Raw genomic sequence first — 27,131 nt, 5'->3', positions numbered from 1 at the left:
GACGTGTTTAAGGGTTTCAGCTCCATTGGTTCTTTTTAATTTTATTTTTAAAATTTATTTGTCAGAGAGAGAGAGAGAGTGCACACATGCAAGCATTGGAAACAGCAGGCAGAGGGAGAAGCAGGCTTCCTGTCAAGCAAGTAGCCCAATGCAAGACACGATCCCAGAACCCTGGAATCATGACCCAAGCTGAAGGCAGATGCTCAACCGACTAAGCCACCCAATGGTGTCCTAGCTCCACTGGTTTCATGGTAGGTCTGCTATGGATTTCTCACCTTAGGGTCTTTTGAGCATTCCATAAAAATGTTGCAGTACTCTCACTTTGCTTTTAATTTTTTTATTACTTTGAAACTACAATTATGTCCTCCTTTAAAAAAATGCTTCCTGAAAACCAGAATTTAGGAAACAAATAATGCTGGGCACAATTATGCATCATTTTTCAAAGCGGTTCACAGAAAAGTAGAATTACAGTTACAACTGCCGCATTGCTATGTTTTGCCTGTAAACCACATAATTAAGTATGACAGGTGGACGAGAGGGCAGAGAAATTTAAAATATTATGACTCTTTGCCAAGATGGGGCCAATGAAAAACAAACAAAAGTACTGGAAATCACAATTTACGTCAATGAACACATTATTAGATTCACTAAATTTCCCATTGCATCGAATAAAAAAAAAATAGTCTGTCTTATAGGAGAGAATAAAGGAACACTAGAATTACTCATGTAGCCCAGATCTGACATAGCACCTGAGATGGAGAGGGTCCAATTCAATGTACTACAGAAATAGTGAATTAATGAATGATTGAAAATGCATGTTTGAGGGACAAGAAGGAGGACGGATGGTGCTAACAGGGGTCACAAGCCTCCTCCTATCCTCAGGGCAGGTAACTCAATCCCCAGAAACTCTCATTATAACAAACGTCTTCAATGTTTACGCATTGTGTAAGTCTGTGAGGGAATCATACTCACAATCATGAGTATAATAGACTTCTGGAAGGACTTCTTTGAAGAACGTGGAGAAAATGCTTGTAGAAGAGCTCCTTTCTTTACTCCCACCCTGTGTGTGTATCTGCACCCCCTCTGCATCCTCTGGGTGTGACAAACACACTGTCCCTGGACTGACGATGCCCCCTTCTGTGATGTATCCTTTTTGGCCATTAAATAACAGGACTCAATATTAATGTTGGCCTTCTCCATCCCTTTATAAAAAAGTGTTTTCAGCCAAAGATATTAAACTAGTCGACTGCTCTTTTCTCCTGTCAGAGAAACAGCCAGCATCCTGAAAATCACAGCTCATTTGTACCACATTGGCGTGAATATTCAGACTCCATTTGTCTCCAGCTCTTAAATGCTGGTGTTAGAGTGAATGATAGACATTTTGTTTTGAATTAGCAAAAAGGAGGAGGGAAAAAGGGTCCAAGTAATAATTTTGGCCTAAAATATCTGTTTCATGGAATGCAGCTCTGCCTTTTCCTTAGCAAAAGTCGATTTAAAAAAATATATAGATTTAATTTGGCATTAAGTTGGCCCTGGGATGTAGAGAATCGTAGGAAAGAAACTGTTACAGATGTCCCCTTCAACTGAGTGTTTGTTCTACGTAAATCCTCTTGGAGTATGGCTGCACGTAGTACAAGATGTTCACAAGCTCATTTTGTTAAACATCCCAAAGCAGAGTTCAGAAGCAGCTGGGTCTGTGTCCTTGAACTATAAAAATCCACTCATAGTTAGAGACCCAGGTAAGACTTTTGATCATTTTGGTTGGAAGCTATTCAATAGCACAATCATTCTTTTTCCCTATATTCATGCCCATTGGAACCAAAGTCTAGAAAGGAGTTCTAGAAGAGACTTTCTTCCAGAACAAGCTTCTGGCATCACTGTCTATTTTTTCTCCTCGCCCTCTGTGGTGCTCATCTTGGCTTGTCCACACTGGCACAACTAACCTCTACCAACAGCTGTGCTGGGCAGGAATTCATGCTTCCACAGAGGTACCTCTGAAAGCAAGGTGCAATTCCTTGGCCTAGAAAACTCCATCATTTGGCCAAAGTTACAAAATCTGCATATGATGATGCTGGAATGTCCTCTCACGCTGCTTCATATGAAAGTTTCCAGAATGTTAAGAAGGCCATGGGACTGTGTTCTTCCCGTCCTCTCAATTCTTAACCAAACTTGTGCTTATTGTGTATTTTTCTTCCTTATCTCTCGTGACAAGGACCTAAGCGCCGGCTCCTAAAGGTGAGACTTTTGGGAAGGGAATGGATTCAAGATGTTCTCATATAGGAGGCTGGTTCTAGAGCCTCTACCAGAAATCTATAGAAAAGATTCTTAGTGTAAGAAAGACTCCTTCAGATCCCATTGATAACAAGTTTGGGCACATTGAGCTACATAAGAGACTGAACACTTTATTAAAGGTGTCCAGGGAGACTTGTTCTGCAAAACTCAAGCAAAGAGGAAGAAAAAAAAAAAAAAAACACTTCTCTTTCCACTCCATCTGGAGCTTCAGCTGACTCCAAAAATATTGGCCCACAGTGGTTATAAAATCTTCCATTTATGCTGTTCTAAAGCAAGGGCAAAGCCTTACAACTCAAAGCACTCCTTTTACATGCTCATAGGAAAATCATCTTTCTTTCCAAATGTTGTAGCTGACTGAAATTAATGAAATGCAGTTGGGAGGCACCTATGCTGGCCACTGGCCACCATTCATTTGGAACACCCCATCTAAGCCATTCATAGATTGTAGAGCTATTTTCTCTTGACTCCAAAATATCTCTTTTCTCATGTTATGTAAGCAGCAACTTGAGTAAAAATCACTGAGGTGTCATTGATATTCTGGGTAGCTGCATAAAAATTGGCATATTTTCCTGGCTGCTCAAAGAATACCAAGAGGGAAGTGTGGAAGTGGGTATATGAAGAAAGCTGGCATCTCATAGTTAAAGAAAACAAGTGGGGTTTGCAGAGAAGGAGGAAGTTTCCAGGCTTCAGATAGTCTCTTCCACTACTAATCAGACAATTCAGGGAAAGATTGAGGTTCTGCTAAAAAAGAGAGCAAAGAGAGGAGAGAAAAAGGGAAAAAATTGCAAGAAGAGAATTTAAAAGAAGAAAAGTAATACTTCAAAAATAAAAGAAATGAACAAATATCTTTCCTTCTTTTATTTGTATCAGAGAAAGCAGGAAAAATTAAGGAAACTAGTGCTGGGATAAACATGGCCTTTAGAGATGACATTTGCTGGTGGGGTCTCGAAAGAAGATTGTCATGGCCCATGGCCTCTCCACATTCCACCAGCCCCAATTCTAGCCTGGCTGTGAAACTCTAAAATATTGCCAAAGCCTTCTTAAGAGCACAGGTGGTGGGGGCGGGGGGGGGGGTGCGGGGACTGGCAAGAATCAATGGATTAAGGAAGGAGTTCAGTGCAAAAGTGGTCCATTCCCCTCTACTGAGCCCTTTACTGGCTGTCTAGATAAGATGATGTTTCATGGTACCTGACCCTGAGAAGGATCTACTTTCTGTCTCTCTGGGCATTGAGGAATCTAATCCCACTCCCCTACTGTCCAGTCTGATCAGCTCTGATTGGCTGATGAAGAGAATGGCCACAAAGGAAGGAGTTGATATTTGAGATCCCCATGGCAGAAACTTGGGCAAACACATGCTCATGGGTACAGCTAGTTAGCAAGAGGGTGGCAAAGTTGAGGAGGGCAAGTCCCACAGGAATGGTTTGGGGCATAGCCCCATAGGAGAGGACAGAAGAAGAAATAGAGCCAAATAAATGAGGAGAAAGAAATAGATAGACATACATGTTAGTTGATATACATGTTCTCACAAACCCTCATGAGAAGTAGCATGTGGATTTCTCCTTCATGGAAGGGATTCTTCTGTTATTTGCCAGGAAAATCTTCTGCGTACAATTTCTGGTAGCATTTTGGAAACATTGCTCCTCTATCTTCACACAATCTCACTGGATGACATCCATTGTCATGGTTCTAATTCCTAAGTAGAGGCTATGACTGGGAACATCTCTGTCCCTCACTCTCACCTGAGCTTCAGACTAGCATATACCCTTGAAGTCCCACAAGTCCTCACACTCAGTAAACCCCAATCTAAACTCATCGTCCTTCCCTCCTATATCCTGGAACAGTGTTCTCATGAGTGATGGGATCTGGGGCAGGCTCATGCTATCTACTCTCTCCTACCTTTTTGAGGAGACAGGTAACTCTCCTGGTGTCAACTAATCATATTTTTATTTTAGCCCCTCTCCAGTCTTATTTCCACATGTTGTGGGTAGAGGGCAGCAAAGGAAGAGAAAGTACCACTGATAATCATCATTTGGAGATAGTCTTGAAGCAAATAAATTGTAGGTTCAGAGGCTACGTCTAATCATCTATGTATTCATCATTCAACAGATATTATTATTAAATGTATTACTATATACAAAACTTCCCTAGGGCTGTGAGGGATGTAAAAGGCACACTCTTTACTTTCAAAACTTATACCAAGTCATTGGAAAATGAGAGCTGTTCACAAAGGACTATACCACACCCCAGCAGAACCAAATATTCTGAGAGTAACATCAATGCTAAGGAAGTTCAGGAGAGAAGAATCAGAGGGAAATGCATCTTCAACAAATGAAAGATCCTCATATTAGAAACAAATGATGATAGGGTGTTATGGATTGAATGGTGGTGTCCCGAATTCATATGCTCAAGTCCTAACCTCCAGTACTTTAGAATGTAACCCATATTGAAGATCAAGTTTTTAAAGAGGTGATTCACTTAAAATGAAATGATTAGGGTGAGCCTTAATCTGATATGACTGGTGTCCTTATCAGAAGAGGAAATGTTGGACAGAGAGAGAGAGAGAAAGAGAAAAACCAAACACATGGACATGCTACAGGATGGCTGTGTGAAGATATGGGGAGAAGACAGTCATCTGCAAACCAAGCAGAGAGGCCTCAGGAGAAGCCAACCCTGCTGACACTTCTATCTCAGACTTCTAGCCTCCAGGACTGTGAGGCAATTTTTGTTGCTTAAGCCATTGGGTCTGCCGTATGTTGCTATAGCAACACAAGCAAACTAATACAGGGTACAAGGGATAAAATCCAGAAACAACAAATGTCTGGGAACCATGCTCAGTTCTTGAAAAACTTGCCCTCCTACTGGTGCCAGCCTGGGCAAAATGGTGAACAAGTGAAGTCTCCTTTGCATTCTCCATCCTCTACCTTCTAAAATCCTCTCTTTCTGCTTCCCAGTAGACCCTCTGCCTGTGGAGCCTTCTAGCTGAGGTGGGTTCATGGGAAGTGACAGGTACTTACTGCCCCCCAAATCACCAGTGTCTGTGCAAAGATGAGCTTATTCCCTGCGGAAGACTGACTCATCTATTTTCCTCAAGTCATTAGCATTCTTTGCTGGAAGTGAGGACTTCATTATTATTGATCTGGGACTGTTTTTGCTTAAGATATTATACATGCAGGAAAAAATTAAGGAAAAAAATCAAATTATAAAGCAGAAGAAATAATTCCTTCCAAACTTGATAGTTTAACTGGTAAATAAACTATAAGGAGCATAGCAGAAAGCCTGGCTTCTCACAGTGCATGTTTAGGTGCAAGAATGTAAAAAATTGGGATCCCTGGGTGGCGCAGCGGTTTGGCGCCTGCCTTTGGCCCAGGGCGCGATCCTGGAGACCCGGGATCGAATCCCACATCAGGCTCCCGGTGCATGGAGCCTGCTTATCCCTCTGCCTGTGTCTCTGCCTCTCTCTCTCTCTCTCTGTGACTATCATAAATAAATAAAAATTAAAAAAAAAAAAAAGAATGTAAAAAATTATGCAGAGAGGCTGTATAATTGCTAAGAACAGAGCTTCCTCCTCCCCCTCAATCACATAAATGCTACTCACAGGTAAGTGATCAAATGTCCACTTCTGAGCCTTCTGGTTGATCACCAATTTCTGTAGAATTTGATTGAAGGTTCTTAAAATGTTTTAATGATACCTGGTATAAAACGAGGATGGAAACGTGATTAAGTGGAGTGAATTTTAGTTAATGTAGACTATTTGTTTTAAAATATGTCTTCCTCGGGTACTATTATGAGTTGGGCCTTAAAGGGGAAATAAGGCACCAAAGGATGTTGTGCACTTGCCTTTAAAAAAAAAAAAAAAAAACACGAATACAATGATTCCAGAGTCAACCCTTAATTTACTCGAAATAGGGATCCCTGGGTGGCGCAGCGGTTTAGCGCCTGCCTTTGGCCCAGGGCGCGATCCTGGAGACCCAGGATCGAATCCCACGTCAGGCTCCCGGTGCATGGAGCCTGCTTCTCCCTCTGCCTGTGTCTCTGCCTCTCTCTCTCTCTCTGTATGACTATCATAAATAAATTAAAAAAAAATTTACTCGAAATAATGGGGGTAGAGAAGGTGGTATAGTTAATACAAAGCAGGGAGTAGTACAAATGCCAATAATCAAAGGCAAAGACTTTAGAACATAGTCAAGGACACTCTCATCTCCAAGCTCAACCCTCAATCCTTCTAAGCTTCAGATTCTCAAAAACCATTTGGACCCTTTGTCCAGAGTCTTCTCTGTTGGTGATGGTCTCAGGAGCTTAACTAATTGGTAGAAGAAGAGAGACTAGAGGATTACAAATATATAGAAATGTACTAGTAGATAATCTAGAATTAACTCTCTTGCACTTAAAACACAGCAATAAATATTAAACATTACAAAGACCAAGAAATAACAACTGTGAAGCAAATTACCATCATAACCCTAAACCTTCCCCCAACACGACGCAACAAGGACTTCTAATGAGTACGAGTATGAAATGCAAATTTGTGCATTTAATGTTCGCCTTTAATTGACTATAATAATGGGTTTCAAGTGGACCTTAAGAATATAGTTTGCAAAAAAAAAAAAAAAAAGAATATAGTTTGCTTTCGTCCATTCCCAGCCTCTGCCACCGGGCATTGGAAGAAAACAGAAAATCATGGAGGTGAGGGGACTGGCTTGGAATCTCACTGCTAGAAATTGGGCCTAGATTCTTGGATTCTCATTTCAGGTTTCACAGGTAAAAAAACCAAAATAACACAAAAACATGCTTAGCATGTTACTTATGGTTTGTATCCATCTGAGGAAGACTATTTTGCAAACTCGGATCAAGGAACCTTGAGGGGCTCACAAATTCATCAGCAAATCTAGATGCCTCCCTTTCCTTAATCTTGAGTGGCCACTCAGGCTGTCTATAGCTCCCTTCTCTCTACCTCTTCCCACTGGTCTATCACCTCTTCCCACTGGTGTCAAGCACAAACATCTCTTGTCGAACTGCCATACATCCAAAGTTCTTTGTTCAGCATTCCGGGAATGTGGGCCTCATCTTAAGGAGACTAAAATTCAGTTGGAGTGATAAAACCTACAATTACACTTCTGGGTTACAAAGCCAGAGAATGACAAGAGCTCCAGATCCCATTTAAATTCCATTTCTTCTACGGTGGATTCAAGTTTGGAGGTCTTTTCTATAAACTTGAGGGGATAGGAGAAGAGGACAATAAAATTGGGAGGCATTTCCTAGGTGGAAAGCTGGTACAAGGCTGCTTCATCATCCAGTTCCTCAGAGCTCCTAGTCCCTGCCAGCATTGAGGAGGACATCAAGAAATATTTGTTGAATAAATGAATGTAAACGATGGATGAGTTTCCCAAAACTGTAGGCCAAATTTTGTGCATATTAACCTTCATTAGCTTTCAAGGCAGTCTCTGTTCCATTTGTCTTCCCGCCAAAATAAAAACCACATGCTAAACAATTAATTAGCAGAGTGCTTGAGGATGGAGTTTAGATGAGACCTGATAACAAAGAGTGTTCCTACGAGTCAGTTACACATATGGATTGAGTGCCCTCTGTGTGCCAGGAACATATCAGGGATATGCCAATGAACAAACAGCAGTGGTACTTGATCTTACGGTGTTTATGGTGTATTGAACCCCCAGAATATGGGTTCTCAGACTGGCTGCACAAAAGAATCTTTGGGTGGAGGGGGGTTGCTTTTAAAAAATATATGGGGCACTCAAGAGAGGTGCCCAGGAATTTGCACCTTAAAAAAAGCTGCCTGTATCTGGAATGTGATGTAGATTATAGTACCCTCCCCAGAGAAGCCTCCCATCCTTGACCTTTGGGCTTTAACAAAGACATCAGACTAGAAGAAAGCAAGAGTTATGTGCCTAGACTGTAACTAAACATACTGAGAGGCATTTAAATAAGCAGAGAAAATAATCGACAGTACCTTCCTAAACCTTCTGGCAGGATCAGTATTTATTTGCCTAGTTTTCCTTTCCCTGCTTTCAATTCTCCCCATCCTCAATTTTCTTTTTAAATTTAGGAAGGAATAAAGGAAAAGTAGAGGAAGAAAATGCTATCGGTGGGAAAAAATTTGTTTTTGCTCTATAGTATCTAGGTCTATGTTCATGAACTGTCTTGTTGGTGAGACAGAAAAGAAAGGCTTTCGGGAGAAATGGCAAAGTCACTGGAAGTGGAGTTTGTCTTCAGATACGCTTTCCTGTTTTCCAAGTTAGAAAGTTAGAATCCAAGGGCCACAAAACTGATGGAAGCTCTTCCTCCCTGTGTTAAGATCTTTTTCTACCATTAGTTACTTTGCAACTTCAAATAGATTTCTGGGTGAACTATGACTCACTGGGCCCCTTTAAGCTTTTTAATTCAGTGCCCAGCACATGGGTTCTGGTTGACCTGGCTCAGAGGCAGTTACTGAGATTGTCTGCAGGCAAAGCTGAGTCTAGACCAGATGGCAAAGAAGGAAAGAGGTGAGATGGAGGAGGAGAGGAAGGAGAGAGAGCAGGATTACGATAGGCAAGTGAGCTTCCCTTCCTCCCATGACCCCCTTCCCAGCCCGTGGCAAACAGCCAGGTGCTATTCATTGCTCCTTTGACTGAACCATCTGCTCAGGCATGGGGGGACATTTGGGTTTTATATGAAAATTTGCTCTGGGAGAATCAAGGTGTAGTAAAAGGAAAGGAGAAATGTCTCTCCCCTCAATCAGATTTCTAGTCCTCCAAGAGTAGTGATTCTCTTAAAAACCTCAAAAAATCCCTAGCTTAAAGCCAGTCGGTAGCATAAGAAACAGAAACCAGCACCTTCCTAGGTTACCCAAATGAAAAAAAAACAAAACAAAAAAAACATTGCCAGTGTGTATTTGCAAGAAGTGATTGCAATTCTACCTGAAAATTCCTGCCACAAATATTCTAGAAAAGATGCCATTTTCTGAATGGATACCAGAGGGTTGGGTGAAGGGGAGGGTCTTAAATGATCTATAATGACAATAACAGGTAGTTATTGCAAAGGTTAAATTAGGGATCTTTCACAAAAATGAATCACTTTGTCTAGCCAACAAGAAGCAAGTTTTAACTTAATTTAAAATTTTATCTTATGTGGTTGAATTAGGACCCTTGATTTTAACATTCATACTGATTAATGTTAATACATTAATATTGACCTTTAAAAATCCCCCCATGACTCTTTTATAACATGCTCTGCTTTCATTTTGGACATAATAAATACTATGTATTAAGGACTCCCAGTGCCAGCCCTTGTGCTAAGCACATGGTGCACATCGATGTCATCTGATCTCTGTGGCAACCTAGTGAGGTATGTATTCTTATCTTAGGGTGAGCATGAAGAAATTCATTGTCTTTAAGTCATTTGCCTCAATTCACCCAGCTCGTAAGTAGTAAAGCAAGTATTCAAACCCAAGGGCTGACCCGGCCTGATGGGTGTATTGAAAGGATACATGCCCACATTCACTCACTCATTGAGTGGGTACTCTGAGCCAGGATGGGGCACACAGAGATGAATGAGCAAGGACTGCTTTCCCAGAGCTTGTGTTCTGGTGGAGTAGAGACAACACACGTGTTTCTGAGCGTGAGTAAATAAAACAGCATGTTATAGTAGAAGGCCACTGGAAGGCCACTGGAGATTGTGTACTGAAAGATGGTCTCTCCGAAGAGAAGACATGGAAGCTGAAAATGCATTTCTAGGGAGGAGTAGCCCATCTGAAGATCTAGGGAAAGAGTGTTCCAGGAAGAGCCCTTGAGAATCCTAGCATGAGGGAGAGGCTTTTATGAGATGACTGTGTGCTCTGTGATCATGATACTCTTTCAAGTTACTTGACCCATATGGGACTCAGGCTTATCTGTCTGTTGGCAGAGTATGCAATGCTGAAAGATGTGCTGAACAAGGGGACTTACCAAAAAACGATCCTCGAAGTGTGGCCTTTGCTGGAAATCATGACAGTGGCAGTGTTGCTGGTGATCTGGCCCTTGCCATAGAGAAGAGTGCCAGGGACCACACATGGCCACCCCTGCATTCAGTGCTCAGAATGGTGGAGGCCCCCTGCACCTCCTCTCACTAGGCAACCTTGAAGAGAGATGTTTTCTGTGGGTTTATGTGAGCTCCTATTAGTCTTGTGCATCAGGGGATAAGATGGAATATTTCTTAATAACAGAAGAATGAGAAGCTACAGGATATGATCCTTGGAATGGGAAAGGAATGGTAAGTAGCTGTGTCAGTCTTAGTTGGCAGGAAGTCATATAATTTGCAAGGATGGAAATTAAAATAAAATATTTTAAAATAGATCTATGGGTTTTAGTCAGAATGAGCCAGTAACAATAAAACATCACTAATTGTCCCTTGTGAATTGTCTCTCTTTTTCATTTATAGTTGAATATGGGAGCTAGGAGTGCTTTTAGGAGGGAAGAAATATGTGCTCTTAGGGAATTTGGTCACTTAAATAAATACTAATGAGTAAACTGACCTTGACCAAGTCATTTAACCACTTTAGGACCCTTGATTGCCTCATCTGTAACATTAATTTTTTTGGAATAGAGATTTAAGATCCTTCCAGTTCAGATGGTTTGCATAGAATTCTATGACATTCTGGAATGAAAAAATGTCTTGTGCATGTCTCAGTATCTGTGAATGACTTTGTAATGGTTGTGAATAAAACAAGCTCATCCCTTTCAGCATCAAATAGGCTGCTCAGAGAAGGGTACTGCTTGCAGGGACCATGACCTCGCCTACCCCTTCCCCATCATTTCTAAGACATGAGTGTATTTGATAACTCTAAGAGAAATGATAATATATTACAAAATAATATCTATCATTTACTGAATGCATACTATGTGCAAGGTACTTGACATCTGTTATCTCATTTAATCTTCAAAAGAAAACTATGAAACTGGTTGTTTTTATTAGCCCCATCTGAAAGCAAGGAAACAGATTCAGATTCACTAACACATAGTTAATAAGTAGCAGAGCTGGAACTGTACCCAGATTTGTTTGACTCCAAAGCTCTTCCCATGACTGAACACTTGGAGTAGTCATAGCTGCCAACAATGACATTTCTTTTACTCTTTTGAGATCTATACAAAAAAAAATTTTTTTGGAGGGGGTTCTTAATGAGTCTGTTTAATGCAGATAGACTGACTTATGCATTCGCCTATAATGGAGTAGCTTGTGGCAGTTTAGTGCTCTTGCTGAGAACAGACAGAAAATCTGGATAAAATTCCAAAAGCAAAAATCTGCTCGAAGGCATCAGAGAGCTGCTGCAGTAACCAAGACTTAAGGGGTCAACATTCTGGAGGGGAGGAAGGCCTGGAAAAGTGGCCTCACATTCAGTTATTTCTCCCTCAAGACATTTGCTGAATCCTTAAGACACAAAAACATGAGAGAGAATAAGAAACCAAGCAGGATACTTCTACACACCACAGTTTTCAGCAGCTGCACAGAGCTGAGTAGGAAAAGCTTCCAGAAGGAGGAACCATTCTGGACTCAACAGAGCTACTCTATGTCTAGTTGGAGTGGTTTTTACACAGCTGTACACGTTTGTCAAAACTTATGTAACCCTATTAAAAGGAGGAAATGTTACTATATGTAAATTATGTTTCGATAAAAATAAAAATGGAAGCAAGGAAAATAAAAATAAGAAGTGTCTGGGGATACAATCTCAATAGGACCCTTGGAAGGCTCACCCACAGAGAGGGTGCAGACCAAAGGTCCATGGAGTGATACAAACTCACCTCAGCCCTAATTCAACTAAAGTGAACTTTCCAAATCTATCAAACTCCCAGAACATAGGACAACCCCATCTGGAGAAAGCAACAGCATGGAGCACTTCAATTGGGTATGCATATGGAAAAAAAGAAAACTAAGTCTTCTGTTTAACACCAAACCCTCTACCCCACTCCCCCTTAAAATTCCAGATTGAGTGTAGATCTAAATGTGAAAGCTTACACATAAAAGATTTCAGAAAAAAAGCAGAAGATATGTCCATGTTCTTGAGACAGGTAAAGATTTTGTAAATCCCTAATCATAAAGCATTAAAATTGGTAAATTTTACTGCACTAAAATTAAGAACCACAAAGAAAATGAAAAGGCAAGCCATGGGTTCAGAAAAAAAATATTAGCAATACATATATCTGACAAAGGACTTACATTCAGAATATATAAAGAATTCCCACAAATCAGTAAGAAAATGATAGATGACCCAATAGGAAAATGGGTAAAGGCTTTGATAGGCACTTCACAAAAGAGGATACTAAAATGGCCAATTGGGACGCCTGAGTGGTTCAGTGGTTCAGTGCCTGCCTTCGGCCCAGGGCGCGATCCTGGAGACCTGGGAATGAGTCCCACATCGGGCTCCCTGCATGGAGTCTGCTTCTCTCTCTGCCTGTGTTTCTCTCTCTCTCTCTCTCTCTCTCTCTCTGTGTCTCTCATGAATAAATAAAATCTTTTTTAAAATGACCAATAAGCATATGAAAAAGTGCTCAATCTTTTTAATCATTAAAAAATTTCAAATTAAAACCACACACCATTAGAATATTTAAAAGACTGACAATTCAGTGTTGTTGAGCAACTGGAACTCTCTCATGCACTGCTGTGGCAACGTACTGGTACAATCACTTAGGAAAAATATTTGGCAGTTTCAGCTGCTGAAATGGAATATTTGTGTATCTTGTAACCAAGATATCTTCCTCTTAGGTATACACACAACAAAAATCTAGGGGTGCCTGGGTGGCTCAGTTGGTTGGCCGTCTGACTTGTTTTTGGCTCAGGTCGTTATCTCGGGGTCCGGAGACTGAGCCCTATGTCAGCTCTATGCTCAGTGGAGAATCTGCTTGAGGAGTCTCTCTCCCTCTGCCCTTCCACCTATTCACACACACACACACACCCCCACTCTCTCTCTCTCTCTCTCAAAAAATAAATCTTTTTTAAAAATCCATGCACATATTCATCAGAAGACGTGAACTAGAATAGAATGCTGATAGCGGCAGTTTTTATAATAGCCACAAACAGGAAATTACCTCATTGTCTACCAATAGTAAAGTGGATAAGTTGTGGCAGGCAAACAATGAAATACTGTATAACAATTAGAATAACCTAAGTATTGCTTAAGCAATGAATCTCAGAAGCATAATGTTAAACAACGGAAGTCACACACACACACATATGTACACACACATACACACAGAAGGATTCCATTAATATAAAATTTAAAAACAAACAAAACTAATACTTGGTGTTAGAAATCAGAATAATGGTTATCTTGAGGCAGTGGAGGTAAGGGGAGGAGGTTGAATGTAAAAGGAGGTACAAGGGGAGCTTTTGGGGTGCTAGTAATGTTCTGTTTCTTTCTTTAAAAAATATTTCATTTATTTATTTGAGAGAGAAAGAGAGCATGCACCTGAGCGGGGGTAGGGGCAGTGGGAGAGAAAGAGAGAAGCAGATTCCCTGCCGCCCATGGACCCAGATTCGGGCTCGATCCCAGGACCCTGAGAACACAATCTGGGACGAAGGCATACGCTTAACCAACTGAGGCACCTTGGTGCCCTGTAATGTTCTGCTTCTTGATCTGGGTGGGGACTGTACCATTATGTTCATTTAGTGGAAATTCATTATGCAGTCCAATTATGATGTGTACACTTTTATGTATGTTATGTGTCAATAAGATTGTTTTTACTATATGTGAAGAGAAAAAGATGAAGCCTCAGTTAGAAAAGATGACAACTAAGAGAATTTATGAGCTCAAAATATATAAAATCATGAAAGTTCAATATTTCTGGTCATATATTATACCAGTAGGAAAATAAAATAATAAAAAGAAAGACAAAGAGAGAAAACAAGAAGGTAATACACATCAATGTACTCTGTAGGGGGAAAGCTGTAGTCAGAAAGGCTGGGATCAATTTGGCCAGTTATTTCTAAATTAAAAGTCAACACTGGATTATTTACCAATGACTTAGTGAACTTTCCATAGATATATTTTGGCTTACTATATCTTAGAAGGGAAAGTTTGAATGTTATTGCAAGTGGCCCATACCAAAGCAATTCAAATATAGGGGCTACTTATCATCTTAAGATGTGGTGAAACTGCACGTCCATTCAGCCCCTTGCTCACTAACCACACTGTTTCTCTTCTTCCTTTCAACCACCCACCTTCCCAGATCTACCTCCAGTGGTGCACATGTGCATCAAGCTCTTGCACAAGGTCTCTTCTTTACTTATTTAAATCGTATGTTTCCATTTAAGTTTTTGCCTGTGTATCTTGAGTACTATTCATCCAGAGTACGCTTGCATTTCAGTGTGAATTTTTATGTCTGTGGGAGAGTCTCTTGGTTCTCATGACCAACGTTTTTCACATTACTATGGAATTTTGCATATGGACATATAAAAATATTCATATTAATTAGTAGATAAGAGAGACAAGGTGCATTTAATAGAATACTATGTTAGGAATTTATTTAGCCAAGCAGGTTAAATAAAGCAAGAAACTAAGGAAATTGTTCATGTAATTCAAGAAAAAGTCAATGGTTCAATGAAAGTAAAAGTTCTCTCTGTTGCAGTTTGCAACAGTTTCACTGCATTGCTGACAAAGCTTTAAACTATTCGGTTGGGTTGGATATTGGTCTTTCCCTTGAAAACAGCACTGAATTGTGAGAGAGTACAGGCTGTGGGGTCATGATAGAGGTATGACCTTAAGGAAATTCTTTGTTGGATATCAGTTATTTATTTTAAAATCAAAATGATTAGAAGTAACAGGTGCTGGCAAGGAAATGGAGAAAAAGGAACCCTTGTGCACTGCTGGTGGCAATGTAAATTGGTACAGCCACTGTGGAAAGCAGTATGGAGGTTCCTCAAAAAGTTAAAAATAGAAATACCATATAATCCAATAATTCCACTATTGAGTATTTACCCAAAGAAAACAAAAACACTTAACTCAAAAAGGTATCTGCACCCCTATGTTTATTACAGCATTTTTACAATAGACAAGACATGGAAGCAATCTAAGTGTCCATTAATAGATGAGGAAATTTGGTTGATACATACATGCATGCATGTACACATAGACATGGGAATATTATGAAGCCATAAGAAGGGTGAGATCATGACATGTGAGACAACACGGATGAATCTAGAGGGTATGATGCTAAGTGAAAGAAGTCAGACTGAGAAAGACAAATACCATTTGGTTCCACTCATAAGTGGAATCTAATAAAACATACACATACAAATGAATAAACAAACAAAAAGCGAATCAGACCCATAAATTCAGAGGACTAGCTGACGGTTGCCAGGAAGAAGGGGGTGGAAGTTTGGGAAAAGCAGGTGAAGGGGAGAGGGAGACATAGCTTCCAGTTACAGGACAAAATATGTCATGGGAATAAAATGCACAGTCTTTATTGATAATTCTATCCCGAGCATTTTGCATATTCCATGGCATATGACATATATCCCATAAAAGTTTGTCAGGGGACTGAGGCAATGAATGGATGAGAATGCACATAATGAACCTAGTATTGGACCTAGAATGCTATTGGCCCCAAATGAACTTATATCCTTTCTTTACCACCCTCCTTGAATTATTCTGTATCCAGAAAGCAGAATGAATCAAATCAACCCTTGGCTTATTTCTATACTATTATAGGTATAGAATGTTGTTGAATTTCCCTTAAAACTTCCAGGAATACAAAGGATATAGCTCAGATATGTGTTCTCAGAGGAGCCATGTTTACACAGCTATGGAAAGAAAAAAAATTCTGAAAGCAACAGAACAAGATTACATAATAGTATGAAGGGAGGGCCTTGATGCCTTTAAACAGTATCTGTTTGCTGCAAACTTTCCTATTTCTCCTTGAACAATTACAGAATTAAGAATAATCCATGATGCTGTTTGTATTGGCTAAAATCTTTCAATTGTTAATAGAAGAATGAGAGTAGAATTTTAGATGCAAGATAATTTCTGATTGGAGAAGCAGTAAGAATGTATCCAAGGCAGGGTGAAGGTCAGATGTTTATTTTTAAGCTTTGTGAAAAGTCCTCTACTTGTCTGAAGCAAATAGGAAAGAGAAAGTCATTTATGGCATTATGAAATTTCTAGACTTCTCATGGGAAAGCAGCTGACGTCAGCGTGTGATGTTTCCTGTGGCTACAAACATGAGACATCAACTCTTGAGAAAAAAATGTAACTTTCTCTCTATAGAATCCTGGTATACCTGCAGCTGGACGTTGGTATAACTACCATACGTTAAGAAAGACCTGATGAGGGAATCCCTGAGTGGCTCGGTGCTTTAGCACCTGCCTTCGGCCCAGGGTGTGATCCTGGAGTCCCGGGATCAAGTCCCACATCGGGCTCCCTGCGTGGAGCCTGCTTCTCCCTCTGCCTGTGTCTCTGCCTCTCTCTCTCCTCCGTGTCTTTCACGAAAAAGAAAAGAAGCAAAGCAAAGCAAAGCAAAGAAAGAAAAAGACCTGATGACGCAGATATTATATTAAAAAGCCGAAACAGGGATCCCTGGGTGGCGCAGCGGTTTGGCGCCTGCCTTTGGCCCAGGGCGCGATCCTGGAGACCAGGGATCGAATCCCACGTCGGGCTCCCGGTGCATGGAGCCTGCTTCTCCCTCTGCCTGTGTCTCTGCCTCTCTCTCTCTTTCTCACTGTGTGCCTATCATAAAAAAAAAAAAAAAAAAAAAAAAAAAAAAAAAAAAGCCGAAACACTGTGGAGAGGTAGTTGGTTTTGTTGTTGTCAACACCAGCACTGGTATCACCACCACTATCATCACTGTCATCATTATCATTATCAACAAGCTCTGATGCTTGCTGTATTGTTCATAATGCGCTATGTTAAATGTTTGGGCTCCAATGAATGATAAGAAACTGCATCTGATTTTTATGTATATTTAATTTTCCAATAAATGTAGTCTTCCTGTATCTATTCTTTCCATGTGTTTATGTATGGCTTCTTTGCTTTTGAAATTAAGAATCTATTATTTATCAAATGTTACTCTATTTCTAAAATAATAGTGTTGTTAAGATAGAGTTTGCATAATACGAGTCATCCATTTCAAGTGTATGATTCAAAAGATTTTAGCATATTCAGAGTTGAGCAACCAACACCAAAATCAATATAGAATGTTTTCATCACCCCAAAAGAAAGCCTATACCCTGTGGCCATTACTCTCCTTCCAGTCTCCCCTACCTCCCCCAGACTGAAGCAACCATTACTCTATATTCTGTCTCTATATAAAGTTCCCTGTTCTGAACATTCCATATGAATGGAATCATATAATATGTGGTCTTTCATGACAAAATTATTTTACTTAGCACAATGTTTTCAAAGTTCATCCATATGGTAGCAGGTATTAGTACTTCATTAACTTTATGGCCAAATATTATTCTAATGTATGGATAGATCACATTTTGTCTATCCACTCATCCACCAATGGACATTTGGGTTGTTTCTATTTTTTGGCTATTATGAATAATGCTGCTGTAAACATTTGTGTACAACTTTTTGTGTGGACATATTTTTTCATTTCTCTTGGGGGTGGAATTGCAGGGTCATATGGTAATTTTGTGTTTAATAATTTGAGGACATTTTTTCAAAGTGGCTGCACTATTTTTATCTTCTTACCAACAGTGTATGAGGGCTCTGATTTTTTCTACATCCTTGCCATCAAGATGGATAGGTTGTAAAGATCTGCAGCCCAGCACAGTGCCTACAGTTAATAATACCGCGCTGTGCACCTGAAAGTTTGTTAAAAGGGTACAGCTCATGTTAAATGTCCTTACCACATACATACCTACACAAAAGGAAACTGTGCATAGCTTCTTATACAAAGAGAACTTACACATAGAAGCAACTACAAAAATTAGAATGCTCATGATTGAATCCCTTTAATTCCAGTAGACTCTCACTTTATTGATAGTCTTATCCATGAAGCTGGTCTTCAGGAATTTTGGATATTCACAAAGGAGCAGTACTTTCCAGTTGAGATGCTAGGTCATCCACACAATTGGATTATTTATTCAATTTAGTCAACTCATTATACTTTATTGATTCAGTGAATTGATTTTTATGTTTCCACTGTACAATATGTACTTGTTTACTTAAAGTATTGTTAAAACTTTTTCTAGTATTCATTTGATTGCTGCTTGAAATTTAAGTACCTAAGATCAGGGCTACATATTATATTTCTATTACACCCAGTTGTTTCAGATGAGCAAAAACACAAAGCAAAATGATACCCAAAGTGGAATGATCCTGCTCCTCTTCTCCACTTTCTAACCAGCCAGCACGGCTCACCACTCTCCTCCACCCCAGAGCTATATACTGAGACCTCATCCAGAGCCTTGAGCTCAGTTGGTGTGAAGGATAAAATGCTGACCTAGGTAACCTAGACAGGAGGAGGGCTCAGGGCTTACTCCAGAACCTAGAATCATCTTGTCCAACCCATGTAACAAAAGGTGAAACCATCTGTGTGGGTAGCGCTGAGAAAAATCACTGGTTGATGTCATTTCTCAGCATTTTAAAGAAAACCAGCCTCTGCATTGTCTGTCTGCACACCCAGCTGGAAAAGTAGCCAGTGGAGGCTGCAATCCCATGGATGAGATGCCGAGTCCTTTGCACTAGAAAACTGGTGTAACATCACACTTACTCTCTTCATCATCACCCAGCTATCAGTCTGTTATTGTCTTGGAAACTGTGGACATGGGCAAAACAGCAAAATAACAAAGCATGGGGGACCATTTTGTGTACAGGGCCCTGGGAAGGGCCAGTGGAATTCCTCTGATCAGTCTCCTTTTGACTTTTTCCCATAGACCTTGTTCCTGCACTGAAATGTCTGGAATGCTTGGTAGGGACAAAGTGGGTTGGTCACAGGACAATTATGCTTCTATCATCAACAAGTTTGGTTTGTGAACTAATTTTCAAGTGACTAGTGACATCACAAGTGGGTTAAGAATATAAATACATAGCACTTTTATAGTAAACAGAGCTTTCATATCCCTTCCCTCAAATGATTTTCATGGTGACCCCATAGGTCAGTAAGACAAGTATCATTTACAACATTTTATAAATGGGACTTAGAAAGGTCTAGAGAGGTTAAAGGATTTACCCAAACTCTTTCAGCTAGTGTTGGGTAGATCAGGGTCCTCAAATCTATTCTTTTTGCAGAACACCATTCTTTTATTTGGTGTTTAACAACAAAGTTCATTTAGCAGGAGCTAGTTATTTTTCATTTTAGGACAAATCAATCACTACATTTGTTTTTAGAAATCAGATCAATCCACTGTTTAATTCCCACCTGGTACCATGGGCTAAAATTTTTAGAAATAAAAATTTAAATTTAAATAAAAATAAAATTTTTATTTCTAAATTAAAATTTTTATTTAATTTTATTTTTTTATTTAGAAATAAAAATTTTAATTTTTAAAAATCAATCAAGAATTGATTCTTTGTGGGCTTTTCCATTTGACCTGTCTTTGCAGCAATCATTTAGTGGGGAGAGTGTAACAAGTGACAAATCCTTCAAGCAACTGTCCTTACTTCAAAGTACTTGAACATCAAATAGATCTGTCAAGGCATGGTGGCACACCACTGTGGTTTTCCATATGGAGTCTCAACCACAGCATAAGTATTGGTGCTATGTGTCATCAGAAATTTCAGATTCCACATGATTTACTTTTTAAAACATTAGGAAGGGGATCCCTGGGTGGCGCAGCGGTTTGGCGCCTGCCTTTGGCCCAGGGCGCGATCCTGGAGACCCGGGATCGAATCCCACATCGGGCTCCCGGTGCATGGAGCCTGCTTCTCCCTCTGCCTGTGTCTCTGCCTCTCTCTCTCTCTCTGTGTGACCATCATAAATAAATAAAAATTTAAAAAAATAAATAAATAAAAAAATAAAACATTAGGAAGTACTCAGGGTTATCCCTATAAACTTGACTCTCACTCAATTACATTCTAGGAATCTTTTTTGAGTAGAAGAAAAAGGCCTACCTCTGTGTATTCCTGTGAATATCATTCCTCATGTATGTCCTATGGAGAAAAAAAATTTAAATTGGCTCTTATAGTATTCCTATTTCATGAGACAATAAGTCAGACCCAATTTAGGATTCTATATCCAGTTATTAAATGGAAGTTGTTGGGGGTACTTGGGTGGCTCAGTCAGAAGCATTGAGCTCTTGGTTTACACTCACTTCATGAGGGTCATGAGATCAAGTGCCACACTGATCTCTGTGCTCACTGGGGTCCGCTTGAGATTCTCTCTCTCCCTCTCCCACTGCCCCTCCTCCCACTTGTGCACACACTCTCTCTCTCAAATAAATAAATAAATAAAATCTTTTAAAAAACCCAAAATGGATATAGCAGAGATTAAGAGAGATCTCTGTCCTCACAGAGCTAACTCTTTAGTAGGAAATAAATACTTCCATTTCTGTCTTATTGACTTCTTTTTTTGGGTTGAGTTCTATTTATTAAATTTAATTTTTTATTTATTTGAGAGAGACAGAGAGCATGAGCAAGGGGGAGGGACCAAGGAAAGGGGAGAGAATCTCAAGCAAACTCCTTGCTGAGCTCAAAGCCAGACTCAGGCTTCATCCCATGACCCAGAGATTATGACGTGAGCTGAAACCAAAAATCAGACAGTTAGCTGACCAAGCCACCCAGGAGCCCCTGGGTGAGTCCTTTTTTAAAATTTTTTTATTGTGATAAGAACACCAAATGTGAGATCTACCCTCTTGCTGTCTTACTTCTGCATCCCTGGTGCTTAGCATAGTTCTGAATACATATTATTTTCTCAATAAATATATGTTACATAAATAATAAATGAGGTCCCCCGATGCTCATACTTTTTCATTTTTGAATCTTGATTCATTATCCAGTGTCCTTCTTCCTGGGACCAGACAGAAAGCCAATGCAAGGTGGACAATCAGAGTGTTACTGAAGTCTGGTACTGACATTTTTATTGGCAATTATATTAGATGGTTGATGGTAATGTGGACAATATCCCAACTTCAATCTGTTAGAGACACAAACTTAAAACCAGGCTGCTATCTTCTAAAAAATGATGTGTGTTAGGGGCTCCTGGGTGGCTCATTCAGTTAAGCATCTGCCCTAGGCTCGGGTCATGACCCTGGAGTCCTCGGGTGGAGCCCCACATCGGGGTGGGGGGGTCTGCTTCTCCCTCTGCCCCTCTCCTCTGCTCATTCTCTCTCTCTCTCAAATAAATAAGTAAAATCTTTTAAAAAAAATAGAAATAAAAAATGATGTCCTTTATTAACCAAATGGAGGATGGAGTGAAAATACAGATGGGTCAATGAAACCATTTTCACATTAATACATTTCAGATTGAACAGTCCATAATAGTTTTATCTTCAAAAAATAGCACTGTTTAAATATAGCAATGCCTCTACATGCCAACAAAAATACCAATAGAAGACTCATCAGTTTTAACATTAATAGCTGAGTTGACTGAATTAAATGAAAAAGGCAAATTATTCAAGAAAACCTTTTGGGCAATTGTCACCAAATAACTACTGGGTAGCTCTGTGTCTCTCTTTTGAAATGGCAATTCTGCCAAATTCAGGCACAATTACAGGATAAACAGAGCTGAAATATATAACTGTAAGACATGCCTTGCAGCTTCAAAAGGAAACAGTTCTAAAATATGTTTTCCAGAGACAACAATTCTTACATGTTTGGAATATAAAAATGTGATTGTGACAAATTATTGTGCAAGAATGAAAAACAAATGACTGCAAGTAACAGAACTGAGGCTACATATGAATGCCATCCCAGAACCTCAAACAGAACTATAAATATATTACATGGAATCTACCAGAAGATTGAGAGAGAAAAACATTACATTTAGCCAGAATTTAAATGCTTTTGAGGCTGCAGAGATACTGTTTAGAGAGTGGTTGCTGTTGTCTTTTTTTTTTTTTTTTCCCTCTGTGCCCTTTCATTTCCTGATACAGCTCAAGGGGAAAAACTCAGAAATGAAAACCAAAACTGTCCTTATTATATTTTTAGGCTGTTTTGAATCCAAAGGAGGGAAATCCAGGAGTGCTGGACTTGATCATAAGCTCCCTGAGTGAGCAATTACATTTTTATACTGCTTCGTGTCCTCATAGTAACTCACACAGTCCTCGACAATTATTTACTGACAGAATGAAATACGAATGGTTTTCAAGACTACTTTTGTTTCCGTTTTACTTCATTATAAAAGGTCCCGAATCATCAAATCTGTAAAGTCAGACATATTTCTGAATGCTGTACAGACAAACGTCTTATTTTGGAGAATATACAAGTATACATTACAGAAAATTTAGAAAATACAGGAATATATGTAAAAAACCGTTATAAAGTCTCTTTTAATCCCTTCTGCCTTACGATTAAAGTTTCAAAATATTTCCTTCTTTTTTTTTTAGCCACACAAATGATTCTCTTTTAAAAGTGAATTTAATGTCGTGTATAATTTTTTCACTTATGCATGTTTTCCTACATCATTCTTGTAACATGATTAATAACATCATCGCTTATATAAACATTCCTCAATCACTGGGCATGTAAAGTATTTTAGGTTTCAAATAATGCTGTGATGGACATTCTTGTACATAAATCATTATCCCTAAATCTCCACTGCTTTGTTTCAAATCGCTAAGTAATACAGAGGGCTTAGTGACACTGAGGGATCAGACGGATCGTACTTTCTTTCTGTGAATTCTTCTTGTTTCAGATTACCAGCTGGAAAAGTTGGGACAGTATCTGTAATGCCACCAAAATATCTGGAGCTGAGTTACAGCAAATAACAAATAGCTAGAGAATATCATCCATTTACTGCATTTACTGTCAAGATTAGAGAAGACCCCCCCCCCAAAATAAAGTTGTACTGAAGAACATGATTTGAAAGATTGACCGAATTGGGGGCACCTCAGTGGCTCAGCGTTTGAGTGTCTGTCTTTGGCCCAGAGCATGATCCTGGGATCCTGGGATCAAGTCCCACATCAGGCTCCCTACAGGGAGCCTGATGCTCCCTCTGCCTATGTCTCTGCCTCTCTCTCTCTCTCTGTCTCTCATGAATAAATAAAATCTTAAAAAAAATAAACATTGACAGAATTGAGCCTTTAGAAATGAAGTCATTCACAGGTGAGGCAATCTGAGCCATTAAAATCAAGCACATTATATATAGACACACAGAGTGGAAAGCAGGAGAGAAAACACAGGCTGGTAGTGGTAATCCAAACCATCACAGGACAGCCTCTCATGGATTGAGAAGGTCTCTCTCTCTCTCTCTCTCTCTTTTAAAGATTTTATTTATTCATGAGAGACACCCCACCAGGCACCTGATGCTGGAATGGATCCCAGGAGCCCCTGGGATCATGCCCTGAGCCAAAGGCAGACACTCAACCACTGCAGCACCCAGGTGCCCCGAGAAGCTCTCTTAAGGAAGTGGGTCTAATGTTGGAGTGCAAGCACTCTAAAGATGGAGATTGCATGTCATACTTTAGTTTCCTCTCTAGAACTGACAAACATTCCAGCACTTCTTTTTCTTTCAGCCAGAAGAACAAAATTGAACATAGTCCATGTTCCCTGAGATTTTCCCATTTTTGTAAAGGGCACCAGCATTCAACTGGTTGCTTAAGCCCTGGACCTGGGAGTCACTCCAATCACTTCTTTACCATCCAATCTATAGCACTCCCCATGTCATAAATTACTAAATCCAGGTGATTCTCCCTCTGGAATATTGACTTGAAATGGTCCATTTACCTTCATCATTGTTGCTACCACCCTAATCCAAGTTACTATATCTCATCTGGGCCATTCCAGGAACCTCCTTACTCATCTCTCTGTTCAAATATTCTGGCCTTCTGTAAATAAAGGCATTTCTGAAAATACTGATCTGATCATGTCACTACCCTGCTTAAAGCACTTCAATAGCCTGATAGCATGTTCAGAATATAGAGTCAATTCTTGACCATGACCCACAATATTGTATATGACCTGGCTTTGCCTACCTTCCCAGTGTTCTCCTGAGCCCCAGCTGTGATCTGGTCACACTAGCTTTCTTTCAATTTCTTGCATGGATCCAATTCTTGGAGGCCACAGAGTCTTGGGACATGCTATTCTCTAACACTGCAATGATTTCTCCACCCCTTGTCTCCACAATAGCACATTTCTTGTTTAGGTAATTCTTACCTTTCCCTAAACTCACAACCTCAAAGCTGGAATGGTATTTGCAATACCCCCAAAACACTGACTTTTGTGTTAAAACACAAGCATAGGACGTATGTTAAAGACTTCAAGTATCCTAGCCATTTTTTGCTAAGTTATGATAAATTAAGAATTGTTACATACATAGATTTTTAAGATTTTTACCTTCATGTTATTTTTTTCCCTTCATGTTATTCTTTTACAGCTCTCTGTCATTTATCTTCATGTACAATCACTGTTTGTAATGACATTTTTTGCTGTTTGTCATCCCTACCAGACTGAAAGCTCCATGAGGGAACGTCTGGGTTTTGTCGTTGTTGTGTAACTGCTGGTTCCTTAGCACGCTGCCGCCACCTACAACACATTACTCACTTAACAAATAGGAGTGGAGCAAATGAGTGGACAACAGTCAAAATATTCAAAAAGAATATCTAATGATGAGGGATCCCTGGGTGGCGCAGCGGTTTAGCGCCTGCCTTTGGCCCAGGGCGCGATCCTGGAGACCTGGGATCGAGTCCCACGTCGGGCTCCCGGTGCATGGAACCTGCTTCTCCCTCTGCCTATGTCTCTGCCTCTCTCTCTCTCTCTGTGTGACTATCATAAATAAACAAAAATTAAAAAAAAAAGAATATCTAATGATGAGACAGGGAAGCATTATAGGTTCAACACCTATCTGCTGGGAGGATATTGATTGACAGCTTGGCCCTTGCTAAGTGCTTGATAACGCAGAACAAATGAATGAATATGTGGATGAGTATCCGTGAGCTATTGAGAAAGAATATAGGTAGTTCTGAATGAAGGGCAGATAACTATACCAAAGCAATCAGGTAAATACCCTAAAAGTTCTTTCCTCTGCTGCTATAACTTTTCATCAAAAGTTGCAGTTTAAGAGAAAAAGTATAGAAAGTACATAAATATGCTTTGCATGGTCATAGTTGGATCATGCATTATCTCATTGGATTCTTATAAGAATCCTGTGAGATAGACAGTATATCATCTCCATTTGACAAAAAATGAAATTAAACCAGTGTCCATGATTACTTCAGAATGTAGTAGATCGAGAACTCGAATGCTGGCTTTATAACCCAAGAGACTTAAGTCATAAGAGCAAGAGTGGAACATCATGGGATGGCTGATGTGACTTCGTTCTGATTTCTTTCCCTGCATCTGTGATAAGGTTGGTTGGGCTTTTAATAAATTGATTCAGCCTTTCAGTAAGAAACAAACAAATACCCAAATCTTTCCAAGTTTTCCAGCTTAAAAACTCTGATTTTGGTCTCAGTTGCTGTTACTAATACTTTGGGGATTGGTGAGATTTTATTCTTTCCAGCCATGTTTCAAAATATATTCTGAGCCACATTTGTCTCTATTCCTTTTAAACCAGTGAGAAAGACTCTCAGGAAATTTCATCGGTGCCGAGGACCTACTCATACACCAGCTGTGATTTGGCTTTTTTCCATATAACCTAATATGGCTAAGAAAATGTTTGACTGGAACAGAGTGAGGATTGCCAAACTCAACTTTTAGTAAGAAAAGTGCCACAGAGTCCTCTGTTTAGACATGGTGCAATTTCAGTTCAGATGCAATGCTTACACGTTCACATCAATGGCACGGTAACTGTACTTCTATGCAGTAACAAAAACCAGATACCTGCCCCTTTTGCCCACTCACAGGCAAGATGAATAAATAAAAGCTGCCCAAAAAGGCTCTTGGTGACAGTTTATTGAACATGTTGCCCTTCTTGGGTTATAAAAGCTGAGTGGGGATACCCAATTCAGATTCTGTATAAGGTCCTCTGAGTTCATGTAAAATCAAATAGCTTTCAACAGAAGGAAGGATGAAAGGAAATTCATTTCGTCTGTCTCCCATCTCAGCCCATCATGGATTTACCATCACCTTCCTCAAACAGAATCTCTGAATTATATTCAGATTTCTTCTTACCCTCAGTACACGGATAGAGGTATATTGAAAGTAGAAATATCAGTACCATCTTAAATGTCACCCTTTCTCTCACCAGAAATACAATCAGTAGGCACCAAATCTAGGATTTTACTTGGGCCGCTGTAGTCATGAGGGCTTTCTTGCTTCCTCTCTACCATACTTTCCATCGTTCATACATCGTTTTGTGCCCAGACCATTACGACTGTCCTCTGGCGAGGCACTGCAGTTTCTTTAGTTGTTTTGAAGCATGAGTAAATGCTTTAAAGTCAGACAGACCTGGGTTTGAAGTCCAGATATGCTGGATGACTTTTGCAGAGTGTTTAATTTCTCTGTTAAAGTGGAAAATATCAGGGCATCTAGGTGGCTCAGCTAGGTGGCTCAACAGTTGAACTTCTGCCTTCAGCTCAGGTCGTGATCCTGGGGTCCTGGGATCGAGTCCAGCATCAGGCTACCTTCAGGGAGCCTGCTTCTCCCTCTTCCTGTGTCTCTGCCTCTCTCTCTGTGTCTCTCATGAATAAATAAATAAAATCTTGAAAACAAAATAAAGAAAATGGGAAATATCTACCTTGCACTGATGTGACAATTAAATAAGGGGCCATGCAGTAAGTAATATGGTACCAGACATGAAGAAAGTGCTCAGTAAAGGTTAGGAAGCTCCTTC

The 27,131-nt window shown here is 39.8% G+C and overlaps 1 protein-coding gene across 7 annotated transcripts in view; it reads right to left on the bottom strand.

The window, feature by feature from the left end:
* Nucleotides 1-27,131, bottom strand: part of CALD1 (caldesmon 1) — a 189,171-nt gene that overhangs the window by 115,976 nt on the left and 46,064 nt on the right. For 5 of the 7 annotated variants that reach the window (XM_077849996.1, XM_077849991.1, XM_077849988.1 and 2 more), the window contains one exon: nt 5,888-5,981. The gene's annotated coding sequence lies outside the window, so the exon portion shown is untranslated. Of the gene's footprint in view, nt 1-5,887; nt 5,982-20,314; nt 20,354-27,131 lie in introns of all 7 variants that reach the window. The other 2 variants (XM_077849992.1, XM_077849989.1) reach the window with 1 other exon arrangement.

This window comes from Canis aureus, chromosome 15 (assembly GCF_053574225.1).
Source record: "Canis aureus isolate CA01 chromosome 15, VMU_Caureus_v.1.0, whole genome shotgun sequence".
Lineage (NCBI taxonomy): Eukaryota > Metazoa > Chordata > Mammalia > Carnivora > Canidae > Canis > Canis aureus.
Note: the sequence above shows the minus strand (reverse complement) of the source record. Positions and strands in the feature narration are given on the sequence as shown.